A 27,372-nucleotide genomic window follows, 5' to 3' on the forward strand; every position below is an offset into this window, starting at 1 on the left:
TTGTTTAAAGAAAATATAGCTGCATCACGTGATTGAAGGGCCATGATGTGGTGCTGGGCCAAATTCAGCTTCAATGTGATGCATCATGTCATTCACAGGCAAGCCAAGCTGGAGAAAGAGCGGCAGTGGCGTGTGAAGTTGGAGCGGGAGGAGGAGGAGCGGCGGAGGAGGATCCAGGAGGAGCGGGAGGCCAAGCTGAAGGAGGAGGAAGAACGTGAGCGTGAACTCCGGGCCAAACTGCGCGCCGCTCAGGAGCAGGCTGACAAACCAGCAGCCTGACAAAGCAGCAGCAGCCTGACAAAGCAGCAGCAGCCTGACAAAGCAGCAGCAGCCTGACAAAGCAGCAGCAGCCTGACAAAGCAGCAGCAGCCTGACAAAGCAGCAGCAGCCTGACAAAGCAGCGGCTGGAGTTTCGGGAGATAGGACTTGACCTTTGACCCTCACCATTGGGCTTGCAGGGCTTGAGCTCTGTGGCCTCCAAAATAGTGACCAGCAGGCGGCCAGTGCCACTGGTTTTCAGGGAACGAGCTGGAAATGCATACAGCAAGTGATGCATGAGTCGAAAGACCAAGGAACAATAAATAAGATTCATAATAAAGAAGTTAAGATGCAAGGAACTCCCAAGGAATTGGCAGAAATAAGATACAGCAACTGGAAAAAAAAACTGTAGTTAATGGGGCACTGCAGTCTATGATAGGGTTATCAAGGGTTCAGTAATGAAGGTCTGCATAAATAGACTGTACAGCAACCAAAAGGGAAAGTAGTAGGTTCTTAAACTGCAACGGATGTGTTCACTGGAAGGACAGGCTGTGTAAAAGAGGGAAACTCAAATTTAGGAAAAACCAGTGCTCAGCTACAAACTCAGACCAAGATTTTGTTTTTACAAACCAGTTGAGTAGCCTTTGACTGACTCTCTATGCTCAACTGGTTGGAAGAAACAAATTCTTGCTCATGGGGTTTGTAGGTTCTGGCTGTGAAACGTCCAACATGGACTAAAACATGGGGTCAGGGTTCTGAAACACTGAATAGGGTAATGAATATATACTGGTGACTTAGAGGATTTTATATTACAGATACATAAATATACACACACACACATACATATAACTAAATTAAATAGGAAAAGGACAAGCAATTTTGTAGACAGATGAATAAAACCATTACATAATCAAACTGGACTGAAGGGTTATGCTAAGACACTGAAAAGGATTAAATGCAAATAAAATAGTTCACCTTGGTAAGCTTTCTCTCGCTTCTTCTTCTCAGTCTCTATGAAATGTTCTGAAGCAGCTTTGATTTTCTGCGCCCAGGCAGTCCTGATTGATTAAATAAGAAGAAACACCTGATTTGTTACCAGAACAGGACACCGAGGGAGCCTCCTTGTGGACTGAAGCCACAGCTTCCTTGTTCAATTCTCCTTAGTCTCTTCTCTAACTCCCTTCCTTCCCCACTAACCTCTCATTGATGTTCTCTGTCCTGAGAGTATAAACACGGTCGATGTGGGAGATGTGGAAGATTGGCTCATCGCTAGACGGATCGGAGGGCATCTTCACCAGAACTTCATTTAGAAACACGGGCTGGTTGGATAGAAGACCAAAATCGGGTCATAGACTCGCATTAAATTGGAAGTACACACAGTAGAGAAAGCCCGTAAAAATGGGCTAAACATACAACTAAGGAAATGGCACCTCTTTCTAGAAAGTTCTACTCCGAATTGTATGGATATGAAAAGTTCATTTAAAACGCAATGTATGATTTTGTGCCGTAAATGTAACTGTCTGGTATTGCTAGCCCCCTCCATTACTCCCCAGCATGAAAAAGAGTCTCACGTTCTTGTACATCTTGAACTGCATGTTGCACTTGGGACTGAAGAGCTTATCCGTCCCTGATGAGGTGAACTGCTTCACTGCTTGGGTGAGCAGCAGGAAGTCATTGAAGAGGAAGGTGTATAACTCCTTGTTGCTCTTAGTTTTATAGACCTTGCCGCTGTGTAGCAGCTTTCGGGGACCCAGGCAGTTGGTCAAGGAGTTGAATATCAAGTTCTGTAGGGAAATGGAACAATTGGAAGTGTCCAGTAAACTGTAGGAAAGCTGCAAAAATCCAGACCCTAACTTGTAGTAGGATTAACTCTGTAGACGACTTTGTTAGAGGCTGTGCATGTAAACAAACATTTGTTAAGAACTTCAGGAGGGAATATTGTAGATTATATAAAACCCAGGCTATAGACAAGAGCTTCGTGATATAGTTGCATTAGATGTGCTCACCTCAGTGATGCCTTCACACTGGACATGGCTCTGAATCCACTCTAACCTGTCGGAGTTCTCCTTCTCCCGGACCCCCTCGTTGACCTGCAGACAGAGCTCCTCGGCCCTGTCCAGAGCCTCCCGCAAGTGTCCATGGTCCAAGTGATTCTCTGGAGTGTTCTCGAGAATCTGGGGAGCAGGAGATTTGGAAATAGGTCTGGGACCTGCCTAAGAATGAACTCTGTCTTTGGACAAGGACTGTGGAGTTCAGGGTAGAGTGAAGTTACTGGCGGTTTGATGTTAATCAGATCCATCCATCCATCCATCCATCCATAAATAAACTGGTGCAGCACGTTTTGTAACAGTTGACATCCAACATTTCACAATACCCATACTCACTGTTAGGTTGAAGAAACAGTTGTTAATCATTTCTGTATGATCAGCAATGAGTGTAAATATATATGTATACGTTATTTCTTATCTTCTAGCCACATACTCTTAGCTATTGTACTCTAAGTAGGTGGTTAACAGCTGCCTACTTAGATAAGAATCTCACTTCCCTCTCTTGCGCCCCCCATTGACTATAAATAAAGAAGCCAAGGGGAACCACCCTTTGTAACACATTCTGCTGTAGTTTGCATTGCAGAGAGTGTGGGTACCCTTGCAAGTAAAACTGTAACCTGTGTGTGTCTCGTAAATGTGGAGTTGGGGTGGAAACGCCGGGCGCTTTCCCCAACATAGAATTTGGTCCTTCGAGCCGGATCCGAGGAACCCCGAAGACGTCTCCAGTACGCCGAGAGAAGCGACACCGAAGTCTGTCGACAGCCACTCGAAGTCGGGTGCAAGAAAGACCTGTGATGTGAATTCGTCATCAGGCCGGTGGTTAGAACTGCGCTCGACGTCTGGTGATGTCTGAAGGACCTCGGTGACGGATCAGAGAGCACACTATACAGGTGAGAGATACGGCACCTAAGTGAGTAGGTGGCCAAGACATGCATGTGGTTGAGGTTAGCCGAAATTAACCGGGAGAGAAAGTAGGCGTTGTTGGAAATATATATATTGATGTATGTGGATGTGTTTTTATAGGTTTTAGATTAACCTACACGATCCACCCTAAAAGCAACAACATACTGGTGACTGAAGGATCAAGGACGGGTTTCATCCCTGAAAACTAACACCGCTGCTCTAATAGGGAGCAGTAGAAGGCCGTGTTAGTGTCCTCCTGAGGTCTCATGCCAGATACTTGCTTTTAGGATTTTTTATTTTTTGTAGTGTATCCATTAAAAGGTAACAATGGGGAAGAATCAAAGTAAACAAATGGAACTAGAGGGAGATGAGAAGTTTATGGAAGGATATAAGCCAGGATCAGGACAAATAAGTAGATGGAGGAAAAAACATGGGTTTGAAGGAAAACTCCACACTCCAGATATATATAAAAGCTCACAGACTTTTGTATAAAAGCTAAACTTAAAACTGGAGATGTTACAGACTACCAATAAGAAAGAAGGTAAAGACAGAAAAAAAGAATATGTTTTTTCTGATGCATGGTTGGAACAAAGTAAGTTAAGAGATGTACGTAGAAAACAGAGTATGCAACAATTACATGGAAGGATAGAGATAGTGTTTATGAGACGAGCAGATTATGGCAGAATAGCGCAATGTAAACAAAAAGATGGAGAGGAACCTGAGGATTTTATGGATAGAATGAGAGTTGTATTTAGAGGAAACTCAGGGATCCCATTTGATGAAGAGGCAGTAGGAGTGTACCAACAACAGCTAAAACGAGCTTTTGTCGCAGGCCTAAAGCCCGAATTGCGAAAATATCTTGACAAACATTGGGTACATCAGAATACTGGTTCAGTCCAACAAGCACTAGAATATGCCCAACACGCGCAGAGAGCGCAGAAACAGGAAAAGACAGACACAATATTCAGCGCCTCAGATGTAGTAGCGTTAGTGCAAATGAATCCTCCGGGGAGGGGAGGATTCAGAGGAAGGTCAAGAGGCCGAGGAAGGGGGAGAGGTGTTTTCAGAAACAATTACAGGAATTCGTCTCAGCAAGATAACATTTGCTGGACATGCAGGAAACCTGGACACTTAGCTAGGAATTGTAGAGTAGGGAAACAACCATATAACCCAAACTCCATTGAAAACAATGATCAATGACCCCCCTCGGAGGCCCCTGTTACCGACACCATCCGAGGCAAAACAGAGGTGATTTTAAGAAAGGAAACGGAGGTCACTTTACAAGACCTTTTAGATAAGGAAATAGATTTACAAGCAGTGTGTCAGTTATTAGCAGAAAGGCAGTGGGAAACCTTGCCAAGTCGGAAGTTAGTCATAAACGGCAAAGTATATGAATGTCTGTGTGACACTGGAGCATGTAGGACTGTCCTAACCTCCAGTCCTCCCGGAGTCACATATTCTTCATCAGTCATAAATATAAAAACGGCAGGAGGTCAGACAGACAGACATCAGTTAACAAACCCAGTTGCAGTAAAAGATAAGGAAACTGGACTTGAATGTCAAGCACAGGTGTTAATAAGCCCTTCTTGTCCTGTTAACTTGTTAGGTCGAGACCTTATGGTACAAATGGGCATTAGCGTGGTTGCCACAGCCACTGGCATGAAAGCAATCGTAAATGAGGAAGCTTATGTTGTGCAAGGAACCACAACACCACAATATTACTGGTCTCTGGACCTAGGGGGAACTGCACAGACACGAGAATTATTGCGGAAAACTAGAGAAAAGCAGTCCCCTAGACAGGCCCAGTTCATGCCTGACGATGCCTTACACGTCACTATGTGGTACAAAGACACCCTTGGACCAGATTACGTCTATGACAAAACGTTTCATGCCCTCCAAGACACTTGTATAATATATGTATGTTAACCCCACCACTGGGTTTTCAGCAGCCTCAGTCATTTTATCTAACAAGCAACAAGCTGTATTTAGAGAGAGAACACCACACGTATCTCTTTCAAAACCACCCCAGATGCAGTGGAGAGATGTAGAGATGTTCTTACGAGATTCTATGCACAGTTACAATGACTACCAACCCGTATCTGGCTCCTGTTGGAGCTATGATGAGAAACACAATGTGTGGCGGTTTCCTTTGGGATGGAGAGTTCAAACCACTCCCACCACACACTTAAAGGACCCAACCTGACAAATTTTTTCAACCCTGGAGGAGGGATCATGTCCAGATCTAGATCGCCTTCCAGAAGGGTTGTGGTCGTCCTCCCCCACTGATGTAGGGCTGGTAAAGGGATTCCCACCTTACAAAGTAACTGTGAAATCAGAACACCGTCCGGCAATACCCATTAAAACCTGAAGCAGAGAAAGGTATAGCCCCTGTAGTGCAAGACATGTTAGCATCAGGAATATTGCGAGAGGCTCCTGAAGCCACTTGCAACACTCCTATCTTTCCAGTCCAGAAGGGACATACAGGGAAATGGCGCATGGTGCAGGATTTAAGACCTGTTAATAACATAGTGCAACATGCAGCACCAGACGTGCCTAACCCACACTTATTGCTCAACTCATTGACTCCTGATAAAAGCTACTTCTCAGTAGTGGATCTTAGTAATGCATTTTTCTCAGTACCATTGCACCCTGATTCTCAACATTTATTTGGATTTACCTATAAAGGGAAAAAATATACATATACTAGACTCCCTCAGGGATTTTCTGAAAGCCCACATGTATATACCATGGCCCTTAGATACTCTATGAGTACCTGTGAAATACCATCACATAGTCAGGTATTACTATACGTGGATGATATCTTAATAGCAGCAGATTCAGAACAACATTGCAAAGAAACTACCCTAACTGTGCTTCAGCATTTATACAATACTGGACATAAAGCTTCTAAACAGAAGTTGCAGTACTGCAAAAAGACAGTTGTCTATTTAGGGCATAACCTTTCACAAAAAGGTCGCTCGCTGCTAGAGATAAGGAAACAAGCTATACAGGAAGCACCTAAACCACAGACTAAACAACAGATGCAATTATTGTAGAGAATGGTTACCAGATTATGCTTTTCTAGTTCAACCTTTGCAAAATTTAATATACGGGAAGGAGATGACTCTAAAGGACAAAATACAATGGACTGAGGACGGAGAAAATGCTTTTACAAATTTAAAAAGAATGTTGCAAACCAATGTGACCCTTGCTCTACCAGATTATCAACAACCATTCACCCTATGTGTAGATGCTAATCAAGGTTATATGAAAGCAGTATTAACACAGCCATTCGGAGCAAAAGAGAGACCGTTAGCATTCTATTCAAAACGATTAGATGCAGTAGCAGCTGGCTTTCCACAGTGTTTACAGGCCTGTGCAGCTGCTGCAGAAGCAGTAAAGGTATCAGCAGAATTGGTACTTTGTCACCCCCTCATACTTAAAGTTCCTCATTCTGTGTCTCTAATCTTGTTGCAGACACCGCTTCCATTCTTAACACATACAAGACATCTTACCTTAGTGTCACTTTTGCTCTCACAACGTAACATTGAACTTCAGCGGTGTGGCCTATTGAACCCTAGTACGCTTCTCCCTACCGCAGAGGATGGGGAGCCACATTCTTGCAAAGCAACAATAGAAGAACAAACAAAACCAAGAGCAGATATTCTGCAAACTTTTATACCAGGATCAGAAGTTGTTTATGTAGATGGCTCAGCATCAAAAAATGATATGGAAAAAAATAAAGTTGGGTATGCTGTAGTTACATCTACTGAAGTGTTAGAAGCCAATGCACTCCCTTCTACTTGTTCAGCACAAGCGGCTGAACTTTATGCTGTGATCAGGGCATGTGAACTGTTCAAGAACAAGTCACTTACTATCTACACTGATAGTCAATATGTGTTTGCAGCTGTCCATCACCATGCAAGAGTCTGGAAAAATAGAGGTTTTAGAACATCACAGGGCACATCTCTTACTCATACGAATTTGCTACTTAGATTATTAGACGTTGTGCATTTACCGACTCACTTTGCACTGTGCAAATGCAAAGCACACCAGACTGATGACTCTGCAGAAACCGCAGGAAATAGTTTTGCAGATAAAACCGCCAAAGAAGCGGCACTGAAACAACCTACCTTATCAGTGGCAGACATTCTTTTTATAGATAGCGATGTGCTATGTGATGCACAGATTCATGCTCCTAAAATAGAAGTACAAAGTTGGATCAAAAGAGGAGCAATACAACGAGAGAAAGTTTACTATATGAATGACAAGCCCATCCTACCAAAAAATTTATACAAAACAGCTGCTTTGGTGAGCCATGGAAATACTCATGTCTCAACAGGAGGGATGGTACATATCATACAACAATATTTCTATGCTATAAATTTTTCTGATTATGCAAAACAATTTTGTAGGACATGCTTAATTTGTTGTAAACACAATGCACAAGGAAACATCAGACCAAAACGTGGCCAGTTCCCCACAGCTGAGTATCCGTTTCAAGTTGTACATATGGATTTTATTGAATTATCTTGGTCACAAGGAAAGAAATACTGTCTAGTTATTATAGACACCTTTTCTAAGTGGGTAGAAATATACCCTGTAAAGCATTGTGATGCAATGACCGTTGCAAAATGTTTGGTAAGCCATTATTTCCCTACCTATGGCATACCTCATATTATAAGATCAGACAATGGGACTCATTTTGTAAATCAGACTATGTCCCTTTGCTCACAAGCATTAGGTTTTACGCTTAAGAATCATTGTGCGTATCACCCCCAGAGCGCAGGCTTAGTGGAAAGGACCAACGGCACTATTAAAACAAGGCTAAAAAAGACAATGGAAGAGACAAAAAGGCCGTGGCCAGAATGTTTGTCTCTAGTAAAATTATGGATGAGAATAACTCCCACTCCTGCAGGATTAACACCTTTTGAAATAGTGTATGGTAGACCATTTCCCCTAGCAACTGAAATGAATGACATAGAAAAAGCAGACCGAGAAAATACGCTGGCTGATTGGATGCGTAAACTACTAACATCACAACAAAAACATAGCCCCAGTAGTCTGCCGGTAAATTCTGTTTCTACTCAACAGGATAACTTGCAGCCGGGAGATTGGGTCCTGGTCAAGGTCCTGTTGCGGAAAGATTGGAGCACACCTCGGTGGGACGGTCCTTATCAAGTCCTCCTCACAACACCAACAGCAGTAAAGATCGCAGAACGACCTTCCTGGATACACAAAAGTCACTGTAAACCCATCAAGCCCTTATCAGAGGCCTCAGCAACAGAGTAGCAGTGGAAGTCCGCTACAAAGGCACAGTAACCAATAGGGTGCTGTTGTCTCAACCCGGTGAAGAAAACAACTGAGCTGCACTCTATTTAGGATGGCCCTGATAGGGTGGGGATGTGGTAAAGTGACTCTAGGGGTCATTCTTGTTGTAGGACTTGTATGGTTGTCCTGGCTCTCACCAGCTCCATTACAGCACCTACGGCGATGGACCCATGATGACTTCCATCTACGCCCGTTGCCCGCTGACCACTCACATCCATTTATGCAAAACTACTGGTACCGATATGTACATGATACTGTAACAGCGAAAAATGTGACAAATTGCTATGTTTGTTCAGTAATGCCCACTCATAGTGAAGGACCTACGGTGTATGGTAAAGCTATGAACATATCCCAAGCCAAGTGCGCTGCTTCTTTCGCAGGAATAGGATACCAGAGCCGTCTTTCCCTTATATTTTCGCTAGCAGGGGAAGATGTGAACATAACTATACCTGGGACTAATAGAATGACAGTGGTCCGAATTAAGTATCAGGAGGCTACAGGAAACTACCCAGATGACGTTGGGTTTCAAAATGGTACCTGTATACAGGATTTCTGGGTAGACTTCGCTGTTGCTAAAACTAATGTCTCACTTCCTTTTTCTGTCTTGATGGACCGAGACCCACTGACATATCAGCATGCCATTTGTTTTAAGCAAGATAATGGTACGCGATGGATAGGAGGAAACACCACGAACTGTAACCTAACATATGTAGACAGCATGTATGGATCTCCAATTTCGATGCTTCGCCCCAGTAATGGAACATATGTTAGGTTGTGTGGACCTCGTGCATACTTTGTCTTACCACCGAACTGGTTTGGAGTGTGCGCTCTTATTTTTGTTTCAGATCACACCTTCCTGATAGCACAGGAAAGTAAAACTTTCTTCAGAAGCAGGAGAAGGCGTTCGATATCAATACAACCCCATGATAGTGTGTGGGGAACCGACGTGCCCGCTGAACATAAATTGTGGGGAACAGGCAGTAAAGTTATGCTGGCCCTGTTCCCTGGGCTAGGAATTGGAAAACTCATGCTACGCGTAGAAACTCTAAATTATAGACTAGGTCTATTTATGAATGATTCGATACTGATTAACCAAAAACAAAATGAACAATTAGACATAACCAGACAGATGGTAATCCAGAATCGTATGGCATTAGACCTACTGACAGCCGCACAAGGAGGAGTATGTGTCCTCCTGAACCAAACGTGCTGCACTTACATTCCTGACAATGTGCACTCACCCAATATGACATCTGCCTTAGACCGCCTCCGAAACTTACAAAAAGTGATGACCATGGACAGTCGACCGCAGTCCTCCTCATCCTGGTTAGACTGGTTTATTACAGGAACATGGTGGTCAATACTGATGAAAACATGCCTACCTCTTCTTTTGTTTTTCATTTTATTTTTCTGTTGTTTTATTACTGTTATACCATGTTTGAAAATGTTTATTAATCAAGCTCTTAATGCTGCTTTTCGGACACGCAGTACAATGTTTCTCTCCCTTACCCAAACTATAGAGACAGAGCCTGTTTCCAGCGATGGCGATGAAGAAGACATATAATTCATAATGACGGCCGAGCCGAAAGCACCCGTGCAGGGCTCGGACCTGAAGAAACGGAATTAAATGTTTTCCAGGATAATGACAATGTGGTCTAAATGAAGGTTGTACCTAAAGTGCTTTTGCAACTTCTACAATGTTGATGCTTCTGATCATACTGTCATGATAAACAGGAGGGACTGTTAGGTTGAAGAAACAGTTGTTAATCATTTCTGTATGATCAGCAATGAGTGTAAATATATATGTATACGTTATTTCTTATCTTCTAGCCACATACTCTTAGCTATTGTACTCTAAGTAGGTGGTTAACAGCTGCCTACTTAGATAAGAATCTCACTTCCCTCTCTTGCGCCCCCCATTGACTATAAATAAAGAAGCCAAGGGGAACCACCCTTTGTAACACATTCTGCTGTAGTTTGCATTGCAGAGAGTGTGGGTACCCTTGCAAGTAAAACTGTAACCTGTGTGTGTCTCGTAAATGTGGAGTTGGGGTGGAAACGCCGGGCGCTTTCCCCAACACTCACTCTTCTGCCTGAAGTTTTTGCATTTCATTGGTATTTAACTCCAGCAAAACAGCACATTCTTTCTTGTATTTGCTGACCATGATGATGGTCACAACCATTATCATTTGGTCCCCAAAGGAATTGACACGAACTGCATCTTTGGCAGGGCAAAGTCATACGTAGCAGCAACCCAAATTGAGCTAAATCCAAGGCAAATTGGATGAGGCTAATTCGTCATGCCTCCCACATCGCACACTGAAGGAGGGACCACGGGTGACAATGTGCAGGACTTACGTTCTTTATGATGAGTGGATAGCGGGTGATTCTCTGCATAGGCTTCAGCAGGAAGCTGGACAGTGGCATACCTTTACACCGGTGATCTGTAGCGATTTTCTGAGAGAGAGACACACACACACTTAGGAGTCAGAAACCCTAGCCTACGTCCTTATCTAAAGCACCACTCTAAATTTCAGTCTAGGTGCTTTAGAAGAGTTGAGTCCAGAGGTCTCATAGAACATAGTATTGGCCCGCAAGATATCTTTGTAATTCATTTCAGAAGAAAATAAAGAACAGTTCAACATCCATTTAACCCGCTACCGCTTTTTCACTGAGGACATTTGGACGGCTGCAATTCTCCCGCTTACCGATCGCTCTGGAACAGCCTTTAACAATGAACTATCTACCCCTCCCATTTGTTCCAGGGCTGCTGCCCACCATTCCTCACCTTGAGGAAGTCCTTGAACTCGGGTTCCTTGTCAGTCTTTTGTTGCAGCAGGGCTGCACCGTTAAGCTGGCAGCTGCAGAAGCGGATGTAGGCCTGCATGTGCGAGAGCTCCGAGGCCAGGATGTCCCCAATCATCTGCACCGGCATCTTCTCGCCACCCGTTTTCTTCCTCACCCTCAGTGCCCTGCCATTCACAAACACAATCACCAAAACCGCAAAGGCCGCCAAGTCCAGTACCAAGCAATTTCTTCGTAAAAGTTCAGGTGAGTTTCAAAAACAGAATGCTGGCCAGTGCCATTCTCAACAAACATTCCAGTTTCCATGATCTTTAAGTGCAAAAACTGTGCAGCCTGTTTTGTTATTATCCATCGACTGCATAGATAATTCCTTTTCCTGGCACTTCTCTATTTCTGGGACTTCACTCTGCCTATGACATTTGCTGTTGTGGGACACGATACTCGCAGTTCGTATTCCTAGAGCAAGGTGGCAGCATCGGATCACGTTTCATTCCCAAGAATTTCAGCTACCAAGAAGAAACAAGCTTGTGGAAAGACACACTTGTGAAGTTTGGTGTTGGACATAATCAGGTCCTTCCAGTTGACGAAGATCATGGCCATTTCAACTTCTGTCAGGCGTCCCGACTCAGACATGGGCTTGTAAAACACCTGGAGAAAAAAAAATGAGAGACGGGCAAAGTTGGAAAGGGTTAGTAAAGGTTAAGAGGGATAACAAAATGTTAGGGAAAATAAGTTAAACATGTTCTGGCACAAAAACCTACACTCAAAGCCCTATACATGAGATCCATGACAAGAATATAAAAACTCAAAACTGCAAATGCTTAAAGCAGACTGAAGTGCAAAGACCTCACGGGGGCCCCACTGCAGATCATACCTCCAGGACCAGCTGAAGGTCAGCCATGTATCGCTCCTCCGTCTCAATGAGCTCGTGGATGTAACCCTGTCGCTTCCTCTCCTGCGGACTCATGGTGTCCAGGCTGGTCAGGTCAGCACACCCTGCAGGGTCGGGGATGACGGGGGTGGGGGTGGGAGTGGGGGGGGGGGCAGCCGCGGTCAGCAGCTGTCTTGCGTGGCCCCAAACATGTGGCTAAACCACTGGCTTGAGAAGCCGCTACCCGGAGCTGTCGCTAAGTCACTGCGCGAGAACAACCCTCCCGTCCGTCTTACCTTTTGCTGAAAATTCAGATGCGCGCAGACGCTGAAACTCCATTGGGTAACTTTCAATACGCCTTTTTGCATGAGCCTCATCCCCAAGCCTTAAAAACCGCAGCCAGGTTTCCTCTCTCGAACCCATTTTGTCTGGGACTGTAACCATCCTAGTGCTTAGCTTCTTGAATAACCTGGTCCTGGATATATATATATATTAGACGCTAATAACCAAACCTCACACCATCCTTGTGTAAGACAATGACTTGCCAAAAAAAAGCAGGTGCTTTTTAAGCAAATCCTTTATTTTCACGATAAATGTACATATGTATAATTTGAGGCACATTTTCAAAGTAACACAGCTTGGGAACTTTAACACAGACAAACTGACTTGACTACTGCCAATGCACTGTGGGTAAATTCCCAGTGGGGCCAAATGAAACCTCAAACTGCATAGACTGTTTAACAATTAATGCAAGGGATTCATTCAAAATGCATCTCTCTTGCCAGCAGCATAAACAGATTGCAAATTTGCATAAACAGAGCAAACCTTTAATTGCTTGCAAAATGTTTTCCAAGTAGAGGATATTTTTCAGCTGTTAAATACCTTATTCAGACATTTCTATGCCTTACTGCAAGTAATCACACATATTGTAGACTGAGCACACAATATCACAGTCATCCATTTTTTTTTCATTAAACTGCACTTTCATATAAAATAAAATAAGTCAATACAACTAAGAGTAAAATCTGGGCAAACCAGGTTACATTCAAAATGCTTGTAGTTTTACTACAAAGTGCCGCAGCAGTGATGATTTCTTGAACACTGAGGCACAGAGAGTTTCACCCTGATGTGAGAGCAAAAGACCACACTTTATAAACCACCAAATCTGCCATTTTTATCCTTAACCGAGTAATACGATTCTTTAGCATTTGTTCCAAGGACATTGTCAACACATGAATTTACCTCTGGCTAATAGTTACACTGGCATGGACCAAATAGTCAGCAGGCACCATGCAGAAGGATAATCTTCAGAGTCTAAACCTTAGTGACCAAAAAAAGAATTAGCCCATCTAACATCTGAATTTTATCAATAACCAAATAATCAATGGTATCTAACTGCAAGGCAGATTTTCATTTTAAGTTGCATGAAAAAGCAAAGTGTGAGGCTCAGTGGGCTAAAGCCTCGTTTTTCGCCCAGCCTCAGTACATCTGCGGGTCCTTCAGCAAGGCCCTTAACCCCCAGCTCCCTGGATGCTGCTATGGGTGGCTACCCTTTGCGGCCAGCTTGCTGTCACTTACAGAAAGCAAACTGGGGGTGGCGTAAAGAGAATTTCCCCATAGGGCTCAATAAAGTATCAATTATTATTAAATAAAGACATGTATCTTAGTTATAACTAGTTTTTAAACTTGTTAGAACCCAGAAACCGCAAAACATGTACTGTTAAACACCAGCAGGCCTTGTTTCGTTAAAGGTTATGCATATAATTACCTGAATTAACCACTCCATCTTGGTGGGGGGGGGGGGGCATTTACATTGACGTTACCTCCCTAAGGTCACTTAAAGCAAAAAAAAATATATTCTAAAACATTTCCAGTATTATGGCAGATCAGCTGAAAACTCACAGCATCCTGGTCCAAACCCCCTCAGGCGGGAAAGCGGCAGACACTGCACCGGGGCACTAACAGGGCAAACCAAAGTCCACCAAAGCCCGCCGCGAGTGTTCGGAAAAAACAGCAAACAGTGAAGCAAGGACCCAGAACTTTGACCCTCGAATGGCTCACCGACCCCCACATAGGGAAAAGATGAAGGCTGCAACCAGTGTATGACTGCCTGCTTGAATACCCTTCCACTCCATACATTATAACAAATAACACCCTCAAAATACACAACTACATGTAAGGCAACAAAGGTTTCCCCTTAGTCTAGGTATGTATGACGAATATTCTACACACTATACCCATAGGCAAAACACAGTACTTAAAGAAGTACGTAAACAGCCAGTAATCGTTGAAGCTCATGTGTCGCCGTAGGCAAGCTACACCACCAGGGCCCCCTGTCTGCGACAAAGTGATATTGGCTGGCTAAGGCAGCGCCTCACCAAAAGATGGCACCCCAGGTGGCTGCCTATGTCACCTAATGGGTTGACCAGCACTGAGCACAGTACTATAGCTAAAGCCATGGGATTTCGTAGAGGGAGAGGATTAGGGTTAGGGTTAGGGTTAGGGTTAGCAGGGTTAGGGTTAGGGTTAGGGTTAGGTTTGCACTCATGGGGTTGGCAAAAAAAACCTACCAATGGAAAGCATGTGTCTGTGTACATGTGAATTCATACTGTGAACACACGCACACACACTTATGCAATTACCCAACGGTACGTAGCCCATAACTGAACTACAAGCTAAGCGTAAACGCACCGTTGCCTGCACAGATTATCCCAGATTTTCCATCTGCGCAGTAACATTCAGATATAACTGTCAGTGAGAGACGTTTTAACAAACAAACAAAAAAAAGTTAGGATACTCAATTGCACTTAGGGTAAAAAGCCATTTTTGAAAGAAAAATATGTTTTAAATAGTTAATGACTATGACTCTACATACCTTCACGCTCTCCCAAAAAGCTGTTTAAATGATATGCTTTATACTTTAAATATGGCATCAGCATCTATCACTGGCATTGTAATTGCTTTGCATCATAAGCAAGAACAATTTTAAAGACTAAAAACATGAATATAAAAATTACAGAGGGGGGCACTTGCTGTTGGACTGGTAGGTGTGTGGGACCTGCTTCAACACATGAGGAAAAAAATTTAAATAATAATAATAATAATAATATTAAAGCAGAAGTAAAAGAAAGTGAATTTGATGAGAAGGCAGGCCCTATCCAGCGAGGAAGCATTGACTGATATGGAGCACCTAAAGGGTATCTGAACAGCTCTGAGAAGCTGTGGAGGAAGAGGCAACGATGCCGTCCTACAAGAACAACACAGATAGAGGGAAAGATGGAGGGAAAGGTGGGGGGGAAAGAAGGGAAAGATGGCAGGAGAAGAGTGTAAGGAGGGTGGACGGATGGATGGAAGGAGAGGAGTGCTTCTCTGAAGCACAACTCTGAGAAGAAACCCAGTCCTAATAGGCGGATGGCAGAAGAGAGAGTATGCACGCCATGATGTGGAAACTCATCGACCCTCTCATCATGGTTTTTTATGAAGACATTTGCCAATACCAGGTAGTATCTTTCAAACTGCCCTACTTCACATCACCAGGCCTCCCATGAGGTCACCAATGAATCATTTCTTATCTGTGTTTAGGTTTCCCCTGCAGCACACAGCTACTGCAAACTCTCTCGATTCATCTTTGGACACAAACCATTTCTGTTCAGAAAGTCAGACCCAAGCAGGAAGCCAAACCGTAGCCTTGGTAGAGCTGCAGTCAGCAGGAGAACAGCCCTTTGAGAGACCCATACAATGCAGGTGGGCACTGTAACGTGGGTCAACTTTTACCCGAAGGTCACTTTCCACCTTAGATTTTGGAACTACCGCTCTCTCATTTATTGCCAACAGCATGAAACACTAGGCTGCAAACTTTGTATCTTAAGACATTTGCAACTATCAACAAGACAAACAAATATTACTTGGGGGGGGAAAAAAATTAAACTTACATTGTTGACTGGGATCGGACTCCGTGGTCATCTTGACGTAATTGGTGGGGAACAAGCCGACGACGCCATTCAGCTCCCCTTTCCACCAATCAGCATCGTCCTTGTTCAGCACATTGATCAGTTGACTTTTGGAGAAGCTCATCTCATCCTCGTTGCCCGCCTTGTAGTCGTACATGGTGATGACCTGGCAAACTGAAGGAACAGCCAACATGTAGGAAAGGCTGTTACGGAAGATGCAGACGGAGATCATCGCAGATCTTGGCATGTGATGCTGTTGATCTTACTTGGAACTGGAGCTGGTGTGGACTTCCCACTGGTGGGGCCCAAGAGCTTGACGTGGGAGGCGGGGAACCATCCGTTCTGGCGTTTTTTACCCCTAGCCTGGACAGATACAAGACAAGAGGTTCCTCATCAGGACATACATGCCAACCTAATTTAGGACAAATGCATCTGACCTGAGAGAGACCCGCAACTCAACTTCAATGCCTCCTCCCAAAAACAGCCCAGGATTAGACCTCATTATGGGCGGCCTCCACATTTGATTAACGTCACTATCATGACAACACGGGTCCACAGACCTGCAGAACCCCTTGCCACCACCCAGATGGGTTCTTGCCCTGGATGAGGATAAGCTGTCCCGGGGCCAGGCTCAGCTGCTCCGCTCCGGTGGCCGTGTACGCAGTCGTCACTTGGGCAACCTCTGTCATACACATTCACAAATGAATGCGAACGCAAACAAGCACACGTGTTCAAGGTAGATAGAGCTTCGCAACAGTCGGCACTCGCAAAGACTATTGAACACAGCTGTGTTTCATCTGTATACAGGACACAGCCTAGCTGCAGATGCACCAGCATCAACGGAAAGGCAAAGATAAAGGTGTGTGGTGGCTGCCAGTGAATTTCTTGGCTCTTTACTGAGTGGTGACTGTGGGATCCCGCATCCTTACCTGGCTTTTTGCCGACTCCACCTGACTTTCCAGTGGTGCTATATGTCTGTAGACAGACACACATATTGGTAGAGGTCAGAGTAGCAAAAGTTAGCCTGTCATGATTTATTATTTATAGACAATAAACTCTGCAGTTTAAGTATCTCTGAGAAAAGTCGTTCATGACAATTTACTTCAGATTCCTTTGGCGTTACGTAGTTGGAGGGGAAGACTCCACTCCTGTCTCCGATGTACCCTTTCCACCAGTCCCCTTCTCTTTCCGTCACAACGACGGTGTCTCCTTCGTTGAAAGTGAGGTCTCCTGACTCTGGGCTTTCATAGGTATATAAGGCTACATACTCTGATTGGATGAGAGACAGAATGGCCAAATGATTTTTAACTGCCACAAAACCTGCCTTCTGATTAGACAGAAAATCAACGGTCAACAGCCAGTGACAAAATCCGGCTTTCTCCTTTTCGACAATGGCCTCTCACACCAGACCCTGTTTCAAGGTTACTTCTGACATGCTAGCAGCAATACCATTAATATCAAGATGATTAAAAGGTACGCAAGAGAAGTCAAGATGACAATATGGCCAAACAAAGTGAAGAGTAGTGACTGGCTAAAATGGAATGTTGGGTATCAAAGAAAGACACAATGTATGCAAAATGCGCTTCTGCTTAGCTTAATTTAACTTCTTTTCATTCAAATTCTTCCCTGGAAAAGAAACTTACCTTCTTGTAGAGTATTGTCAGGGTTATTGAACTCATCCACAGAAGAATATAGGGGTCTGGCAAAATAAAGTGAAAAAAAATGGATCGGCGATTCTGCTCATACGCATTTTTCAATAGAAAAAGAAAAAAATCCCTTACAAATTGATCTCGCTTATCTCAACCAATAATATAAGCACAAAAACATCACAATAGCATTCATAAGTGTTGAGTCAATCAGTCAAACCAAATTTACCATACTAAATCTAGCACATTTTCTCAAACATGTCACAAAGAAAAGGCAGGGATTATTTAAAATCACTCCTAGATGCCTGCCCCGAAAAATGCAAATCAAATACCACTTCAGTAATAAATACGTAGAAATATGGAATTAGAATAAGGAAATGGCTCAGTAAATGACCACCAGTCTCCAGGTAGCTGACAGGCTTTGGTCTGAGCAGAACCAGAACCCTTCTGGAACCTCCCGAGGAACCGCCAAGAGTGTCACTTACTCATTCCGGCTCAGCCCTGCACCCCATTCAGCTCCCCCAGCCACCAGTTTTCCTGCTGCTCCAGCACCGTGATGATGTCATCCTTGGAGAAGTTCAGGTGGTTGTCCGTCTTGGCCGTCCAGGAGCACAGCGCTTGCACCTGGAGGCCACTTGCCACCTGACAACGCAGAAAACATGTCTGTCAGCCGGGACACCACTCAGGAAACAAGATCTGATCTAGACGTACTTGAAACTACCTTAAAAATCCCCCCAAAAATGGACATTTTGATAAATGTTAACATGAAAGTTTACCAACTTATGAATATACCTAGAAAGTTAACACTCTCGTGCATACATGGTACATCTCAGTGTATTGTTATATATGTGCAAACACATGCACAAATATGACCAAAAAAACAACATATATACAAACTACACTATTAGCAAACATAGTTGACTTGTTTATGGCGATAAAATCATGCATTTGTGTTGGGGGCCCCTTGCTGGCCACAAAGTCACCACCTTGTGGAGGGGCCCCAAAGTGGCTTTTTAAATGGGTCCCCAGAAACAGCAAAGCATAGTACAGAACAAAATACTGCAGTAACGTGCAAGACAGTCGCAGAAGCAGTTGAAGGCTTCTGAACAGACATGGTTCAGATGCAGCCATGCAAACAGGCCACAGACTCACTGGCACATAAATACGCATAGGCATGCAGTGGAAATACAGAAAAAGAACACGACCGATCGGGTGGGGCCAGTTCTGAATTCTCACTCGAGACAGTTACGGTATTCTTCAGGTAGGGGGCGCTCCCAGGATAACTACCTGTCCATACTCCATAGAGGCAGAGCCTGGAGGGTGGGTGGGAGTGAAGGCAGAGTTCTGCCCTGCCCCCCCAGGAGTGCTCTGTCCTGCTGGGAAGGTACTGGAATTAGCCTCCGCCTTGCTGAAGTAGGGACAGACCAGGAGAAAACGGTCAGTGAGACCCACATAAGCATTCAGATATGACACAGGACCAGTTTAGATGCTGGACACCAAGGGGCAACATTACCTTGCAGAGACTGAGGTAGATGCAGTTGTGGGCATCAGAGCCTGCTTGGTGCTGGCCGCAGATTCCGGTTGGCTGTGCTTCTCGACGTAGCTCTCAGGGAACCAGCCCATCTTGCCCTGGTAGCTGCCATACAGCCAGCCCTGCTCGCCTTCCGTCTTCTCGTCCACCTGCGGACTCAAGGCGATTGGTTAAGGGCTACCACATGACACACATGGGCGTACTATCCAAAACCAGGTCACGACTGGCCAGAAAACACCCTAAAACATATGAAAGGAGAAATGTGCCATTAATAAATTAAATATGTCTACATGTTTATTTATTTTGTCACAGGGGCACTTGTACCCCTCTGTCCTCCCCCCCCCAAAAAACTGCTCCTTGTTGCACTTTATGGTGAACAAAAGGATTCTAGATCTAACTGTAAAACACCCGAAAAGGATTCAGAAAAAAAGAGCTAATCAGGCACCAGGGCAATGATTCAGCACATTTAATTTATGGTACAAACAGATTAACATATGGGGGTGCACTCTGTATACCTCAATCAAGCTGTCCGTGTCAAAGGTGAGCTCGTCCGCGTTCCGTGCTGTGAAGGGGTACAGGGCTCTGTAGGTTGTCAGGGAGGCCGATTTCCTGTGTGTTGACTTGACGGGTCTCAAATTCCCTGCAACGACAGTGAGTCAGTCACCTCCTTGTGTGACTGTTCTTCAGAACGCTGTGTCACTAATGACGCACTGCAGCTATTGAACCAGCACACGACACCTCGGGTCTGCTGATGGGACACTTGCATTTGGAGGCTGATGAAGAAACTGTACAAACCCCACCGCTAATGGTAGCTTTACGTGTCTGAGATTGTGATTTGTCACTGCGTTTCCACACCTCCCGAAGGGGGCTGCATCGAGGCCATAATCCTTACCTTTTCGCTCCTCTAGGCCCCTGATCAGGGCCGACAGCTTCTCATGAATGTCTGTCTTGCCTAAATTGTGCTGCTGCTGCTGCTTTTGCTGCCGGGCCTCTTCCTCCCGCTGTCTGGCCACGGCCTCCTCCTCCTGTTGCTTTCTCCTCCTGTCCTCCTCTCGCCGTCTCTCCTCTTCCTGTCTCTTCTTCTCCTCTTCCAGCCTCCTCCGCTCCTCCTCCTGTCTCCTCCGCTCCTCTTCCTGTCTCCTCCGCTCCTCTTCCTGTCTCCTCCGCTCCTCTGCATCCCTGACAGCAGCTATCTGAGCCCGCTGACGTCTTCTCTCCTCCTCCTCCCTCTCCAGCTCCTGCTCCTCCTCCTTCTTCCTTCTGTTCTCTTCCTCTTGCCTCCTTCTCTCTTCCTCCTGCCTCCTCCTCTCTTCCTCAAATCTCTTTTTCTCTTCTTCCAGTCTTTTCCTCTCCAGCTCTAGCTTCCTTCTCTCTGCCTCCACCTTTCTCCGCTCCTCCTCTTGCCGCCTCCTCTCCTCTTCCTTCTGCCTCCTCTCCTCCTCCGCCCTTTTATGTTCCTCTCGCCGCCTCTCCTCCTCTATCCTCTTCTCCTCCTCCCTCTTCTGGGCTTCCTCCTGCCTCCTCCTCTCCAGCGGCCCGGCGGTTCCGCTCAGCCTGCTCCTGAGCGGCGCGCAGTTTGGCCCGGAGTTCACGCTCACGTTCTTCCTCCTCCTTCAGCTTGGCCTCCCGCTCCTCCTGGATCCTCCTCCGCCGCTCCTCCTCCTCCCGCTCCAACTTCACACGCCACTGCCGCTCTTTCTCCAGCTTGGCTTGCCTGTGAATGACATGATGCATCACATTGAAGCTGAATTTGGCCCAGCACCACATCATGGCCCTTCAATCACGTGATGCAGCTATATTTTCTTTAAACAAACCATCAAGGTCACGTCATCCATTCAAATTTAATGCTTTAACTGAACTTTGTCACACTGGGTCTGTAATTGACATTAAAATTGCTCTTAGCCATCTGACATGTTCTGACATTATGTAGGTGATGTGTTGACCCACTTAAAAATAGAAAAACAAACAAAAAATAAGTAAAAGGGAGCTCTGGATCCCCAAGGACCAGCTTGGGAAGCACAGTGTTAAAGTGATATTAAAAAGCGATTTAGGACAGGTCAGTCACCATTGCAGGGAAACCAAACCTGGCACCATGACAGCCAACAGAAATGCAAAAACGACAACAGAGCATGCAGGCCTTGCAGGAGGCCTAGCTCACCTGACCGCCTCCTCCTCCTCTCTCTTCCTCCTCTCCAACTCCAGTTCTCGCCTCCGCTGCAGGTCACATAGCTTGTCGGCCTTGACCTGCCGCAGTCTGTCCAGGACCTGCTGCTGCTTGGTCTGGCTTTCCCGGAGCTCCTGTGGGAAGGGACCGGGCCCGCACCACCATTAGCGCAGAGCACCAAGCCACACCGCCAACCACCACTCGCTATACAAGGTACAGACACCAGATCCAATTCAGAACACACGGGATTCTGGGCCATAGATTATGGATGTTTTGAGGCTTCACTTCTCCACTTTATTCTATTTACAAATGCTACTGGCCCCTGTACAGCACACTGGGCTAACTAGAGGCAAGCCACAACATTGATGCCTTTCTACCACCAGTAATGCCTCCTCACCTTGATGTCCACGTTGTACTGGTCCATCTCCGACAGTTTTGCCACGGTATCCTTCTCCAGCACATCCAGCTGCTCCTTGAGTTTCCGACAGACGATGTCCTTCTCAGTCACGCCCCTCTTTACGGAGGAAAGTGTCGGACCTGTATACAGAAACACTACCTCTAAGCAAGACCCTTCACCTGCAATTGCTTCATCCTGGGACTGACAATCTACATCTAAGCCTTGCAAGGAAGTCCTCCAACTTGCAGGGAAAACTGCAAGGGGGTTGGTGGCAGGGTTGGCACTCCAGCCACCGGAAAAAAATGTACACTGTTCCATTCCATTCGGACTAGTGTGATGCTGAGGTGTCACCCGCTGCACGACTACACTCAGGTTCTCATCCCTGAGGTGGTTCGTGTGGAGGGTGCAGCAACGTGCTGTATCAGCAGGGGGCCCTTACATTAACAACCCTAAGTGCACCTCAAGGTTATATGGTAAGTATTTTCTTGTTGACATGTGAGAGGGAGGGCTGTGACAGATAACCTGGCCCCCACAATCCCCCACTCCACCCAAACCCTACAGAGCCGAGATGAGTTGGTAGCCGACTTGTGCCCAGAACTTCTGGAAACTCCTGTACTGCTGGAAAAGCCTTCCAGGGGGGGTTACATCTGAAAGCTGGCTGAAAGAACGCCAAGATTCTGCATTGCTGTCATCGAAGCAAAACTGTCGACTGCCTCCAAGCCTTTTAGTCTAAGGTGAATAATGTAGCTAAAATATAAAGATGTATTACAAGTGGGTGCATCCAAACTTTTGTCTGGTAGTGTACACCTACATTTTAGAAGCACAAGAAGCATGTACCACCCATGTGCCACCATGACATTTAAGTACTTCAAGAATGACTGCAGGGGGGGGGGGCGCCAGGTAACGCAGGGAGAAGCAGGGAGATCAGACTCACCAGACCTACTGTTCAGCCCCATGTTGCATAGGATCTCCTTGCATCTCTGCTGCTCCACAATCAGCTGAGAATGTTTCCTCTGCCCCTCCTGCACAAAAACAGGCCAAACTCCCTCAGAAAGCTGGAGAATCCTGAAATAAACCCTCCCTGGAAACTTCACCCTATCTATCTATTGCTTTTATAGTAAATTCCCCCCCAAAAAAACTGCACATTCTCCAGGAAAGGTGTGAAGAACAGTCTCTCCCTTGGTTGCCAAAATCTGAAGACTGCTAATCAGACAGGAGTGGCACAGCTGTTGTATAACGCACAGCAGACATAACGCCAGATCACATGGAAAAAGAACCGTGTTGAATCTATTTATCAGTGTTGCAGCTGGTGCTCGTCCCATAGCTGCTGGGATCTTGGACGGCAGCGGAGGAAGGCCGCAGACCTCAAGCTGCCGCTGCAGGGCGTTGACCTCCAGCAGGCAGCTGTCCTGCTTCTGACTGATCAGTTCCAGCTCTCCCTTCTGGATGCTCCTCTTGCTCTGGACGTCCCTGAGTCGGTCAGAGATCTGCTTGTGCTTGTCTCTCTGAAATTAAACAGTGGTCTTATGAGTCCTGAGGGCGGGAATATTGTCGCTGTGGACACAAGCATGTGTACCATTGACATCTGAAAGGAAAACGTGCGTCTCTGATAGTGCGATTTCAACAGCTGGCTGTTCCTCGTTCCTGAAGGGGAATGCAGTCGGTCGGGGCAAACAGGTGCAGGACGGCCTGGTCCTCACCACAGCCTCCAGCTCCAGCTCCAAGCTCCTCTTCTTGGCCTTAAGCTTGATGATGTCCTCTTGTTCTTGGTTCCTCTGATTCAGCAGCTCCTGTCGCCTCCTCCACTCCCACTCCATCTTCCTCTGACGCTCCAGCTCCTGCTTAGCAGCCTGCAGGGACACACACATGATCACGACCAAACACACACACACACACACACACACACACACACACACACACACACACACACACACACACACACACACACACACACACACACACACACGCGCTAATCACAGGTCGCACACGTTCACACACAAGCTAAACCAATAACCAAATACATGCTGTCAAACCTTCCCAGCCATTCAGAGATGTACATAAACGGAGTTTCACCAGTAAACTAGTTTAATTAGTTATAATGCTGTATTTGCCCAACACAGGGTTACAATAATGAAGTTTTATTAACTTCCAGCCAATTATCACAGGGGGGCCTGGAGTCTATCCAGGACAGCACAGGGCACCAGGCTGGGGGGGTACACCCTGGACGGGATGTCAGCCCATCGCAGGGCACAAAACATGCACTTACACTAGAACCTCGCACTGCAGAGAATTTAAAGGCACCAGACCACCTAAGGGCATGTTTTTGGAGGAAGGCCACACAACACTGGGAGAACATGGAAACTCTCAAAGAGTGGAGGTGGGATTCCAACCCCCAGCTCTGAAAGGTATGAGGCAACAGTGCTGGTGAATCGCCAACAACATTAATTTGCTAAACCCAAATGTGATTGGCTGGGACTGGACCAATGACCAAAGAGCGACTGCCTAACCCCAAGTACAATGCTAGCATTCCATACTAGAAAGACTGACCTCCTTGCGTTCCAGCTCCTTTAAGCGCTCTTCCTCCTTCTGCCATTCCAGCTCGCGTTGCCTCTCCAGCCGCCGCTCCTGCTCCTGTTGCCGCCTCCTCTCCTGCTCCCGCGCCTCCTGCTCACGCCGCTCCTGCTCCTCCCGGGCCTTCTGGGCCCGCCTCTCTTGCTCGCGCCGCTCCTGCTCCTGTAAGACCTGCCGCCGCCTCTCCAGCTCAGCGTTTCCCCGCTGGAAGTTCTCCTTTAGCTTGTCCTCGAACGAAACTGCAAGGAGGGCCATGCACACGCACACGTGGTAACCATGGCAATAGGGGCAGTGACCTTTGACCTCCTGCAATTCAATGTGAATCAGGTGATTCTTTGTAAAGATACTAAGAACGGCACATCACTAATACACACTTGTGTCACCAAAAACATTCACTAGCTGAAGGTGCCTGTCTTTGTGTGTGTGTGTGTGTGTGTGTGTGTGTGTAAATCCGTCTGTCCGTTCTACTAATGCTACCATTACTCTTTGTCTTCTGGGGTGGTTCAACTTGAATTTCTTCAGGGACGATGGTGCGATTCAAAGGAAGCAATTCCCCCTGCTTCCCCGTTCTGCAAAATACAACATGCCTCCGTGTAGGTAGAAGGTGCTAGAACCTGAGACTCTGAGTCAGGCTACACAGGAACAACCACCATACAGCTTCCCGTGCTCACTCATCAGGAGTCCCTTAGCTGGGCTCAGTCGAAGTATCTCAGTGTATGGGGACACTCTCCCTTTCTGTAACAAAGCCTCCTAGCCTGTGATTCCAGATGGGTCAATGTCCAGCCTGACACAGCATATTCAACCCCCCCGCCTTTCCCCATTCATTACATATAACTATGGAAAAAAGTTAGAGACCATAGCACCAATTTTTGTTTCACTCAGTTCTCCTTTATGGGTATGGATCTGTGAATAATGTTTTTTTTTCTTTTGCAAACTGCAGCCTGGTTCTTTCCTGCTTCTCATTAATGAAGGGCTTCTTCCTTGCTTTATGGGACTTCAGCCCTGCTTCTATGAGCCTGTTATGAACTGTCCTAGCAGTGCACCTCACACCTGCACTTAACGTTTCCACCAAGTACAGGTCACTTGAGGTCATGATTCATGAGGCACTGTCGGATAAGTGAACGGGCATCTCAAGCATTGGGAAGTCGTTTCCACCCTTTACCTGGCTGCTTTCTGGCCTTTCTCAGTGTCTCCCGTTTCACCATATTCTTGTACACTTGCGTACTTAGAACCTGGAAGCAACCTGACGCTCAGCGTACCTTTCTGCCAGCAAAACCAGCTTTAAACAAGCAGATTTTTTTTCCAGTATAGAGTGGTCTCAATTTTTTTCCAGAGCTCTATTTACTGCTCTGCCGGGTTCACCGATTGGCCACCGGCGGCGGCTGTCTACCTGACGGAGGGGGGCACCAGGTCCCCGGGAAGCGTGAGGGGCAGCGGCTGTCCGGCCTTCGCCATGTCCACCAGGTGCATAGCCAGGATGAACTCCTCCCCTGTCAGCTGGCCGTCCTTGTCCACATCTGCCAGGTTCCTTGGGAGAACATGTGGGAAGGTCAGTAATCGAACCGGGTGCACAGATGGCGAAGACCAGCATAACTTCACCCAGACCATGAGGGGTCCAATTTAAAAACCAAACTAACCTACAAAAAAATGACAACTTACCCTGAGTTTTGTCCAACTGTAGGCCAAGTGTTCCAAGCATGTTTAAGGTATGCTAGGCTAGGCTATGAAGTTTGTTAGGTGAGCTGTAATAATAAAATGTATTCTCACCTAACAATATATTTTTTAGCAGTATTTTGAGAGACAGACATATAAAAAACAAAATGCCTTTAAATTTTTTTATTTTTTTGCATTATTGCAGCACATTAAAAACCTGCGACACGCTTCCTATTAGTTGATTATCAGTAGGATCCCATGAGTCACAACTCAGAAGTACAGACCTCCTGCCTCGAGCCGTCGCACCAGCTGCCTGACGCGTGCTAACAGGAACAGACCACTTAAGAAAAGCAACCAGCCCTGGAAATATCATGATGGCTTCTGAAATCAGCGCAGGGTCAATTGGAGCAATTAGAGGTTGTTCAGGGGACCAGCAGAGAAATCACTGCCAATCCGGGGACTTGAACTGTCGACCTTGCGGTTACAGACATATGGTCCTCACCTGTGGAGCCACACACTGCCCGCATAGAGTGGATGCTGAAAGGATTGAGCTACGTAATTTAAGAGGGGCAAATAAACCAAGCGCACCACTGCGGCCGTGAAGAATTCAGTGGACACTCACCAAACAGTGGCTAGCTGAGTCTGAGTGAGCTGGGATGAGGCCAGAACGTTCCTGACCTGCACACCTGCAAGGTAGAAAAATGGCGAGGGGAATATGAGCTTCAAGCTGAACGACCTGAAAACTGTGGGGGGGGGGAGGGGGGGTTCCCACCAAGAAACCACCATTAACGTACAAAATGTTTCATAATCTAGCTCCCGTCGAACACAGCCTGCAATGTCACTTGTGAGCTGTGACTCATTTAATTACTGGAGTAATTAAATCAACAGCCGGAGCCCTGAGCCTTTTACCAGTGATGCAAAAGTCTGTAATTAATGTGAACTGCTTTCCTATTATTACGAACATGCCTGACGAATCCCTGAACAAGCTTATTACAAATAACATGCTGTGTTTAATTGTCATTAAAAGGTGCTAACTGGGTTCGCTGGGGAAGTGCTGTCAAGTGCAGAGGTGGCATCTGAATAATCTACTCCTTACACATCTCTGTGAATTACTTACTGTTATGACTGCAACACCCACATTCAGATCATTAAAGGAAAAGCGTTTATGGCTGTGCGATAGTCTTACACCGCAAAGGACGAATTCCTTCCAAAGGTAATTTCTGCTCAGCACCTATTACCGACAT

The 27,372-nt window shown here is 45.9% G+C and overlaps 1 pseudogene; it reads right to left on the reverse strand.

Moving 5' to 3' along the window:
- Window positions 1-88: 88 nt before the first annotated feature.
- LOC125728128 (intersectin-2-like) lies at window positions 89-27,372 on the reverse strand (annotated as a pseudogene).

This window comes from Brienomyrus brachyistius, unplaced genomic scaffold (assembly GCF_023856365.1).
Source record: "Brienomyrus brachyistius isolate T26 unplaced genomic scaffold, BBRACH_0.4 scaffold163, whole genome shotgun sequence".
NCBI lineage: Eukaryota > Metazoa > Chordata > Actinopteri > Osteoglossiformes > Mormyridae > Brienomyrus > Brienomyrus brachyistius.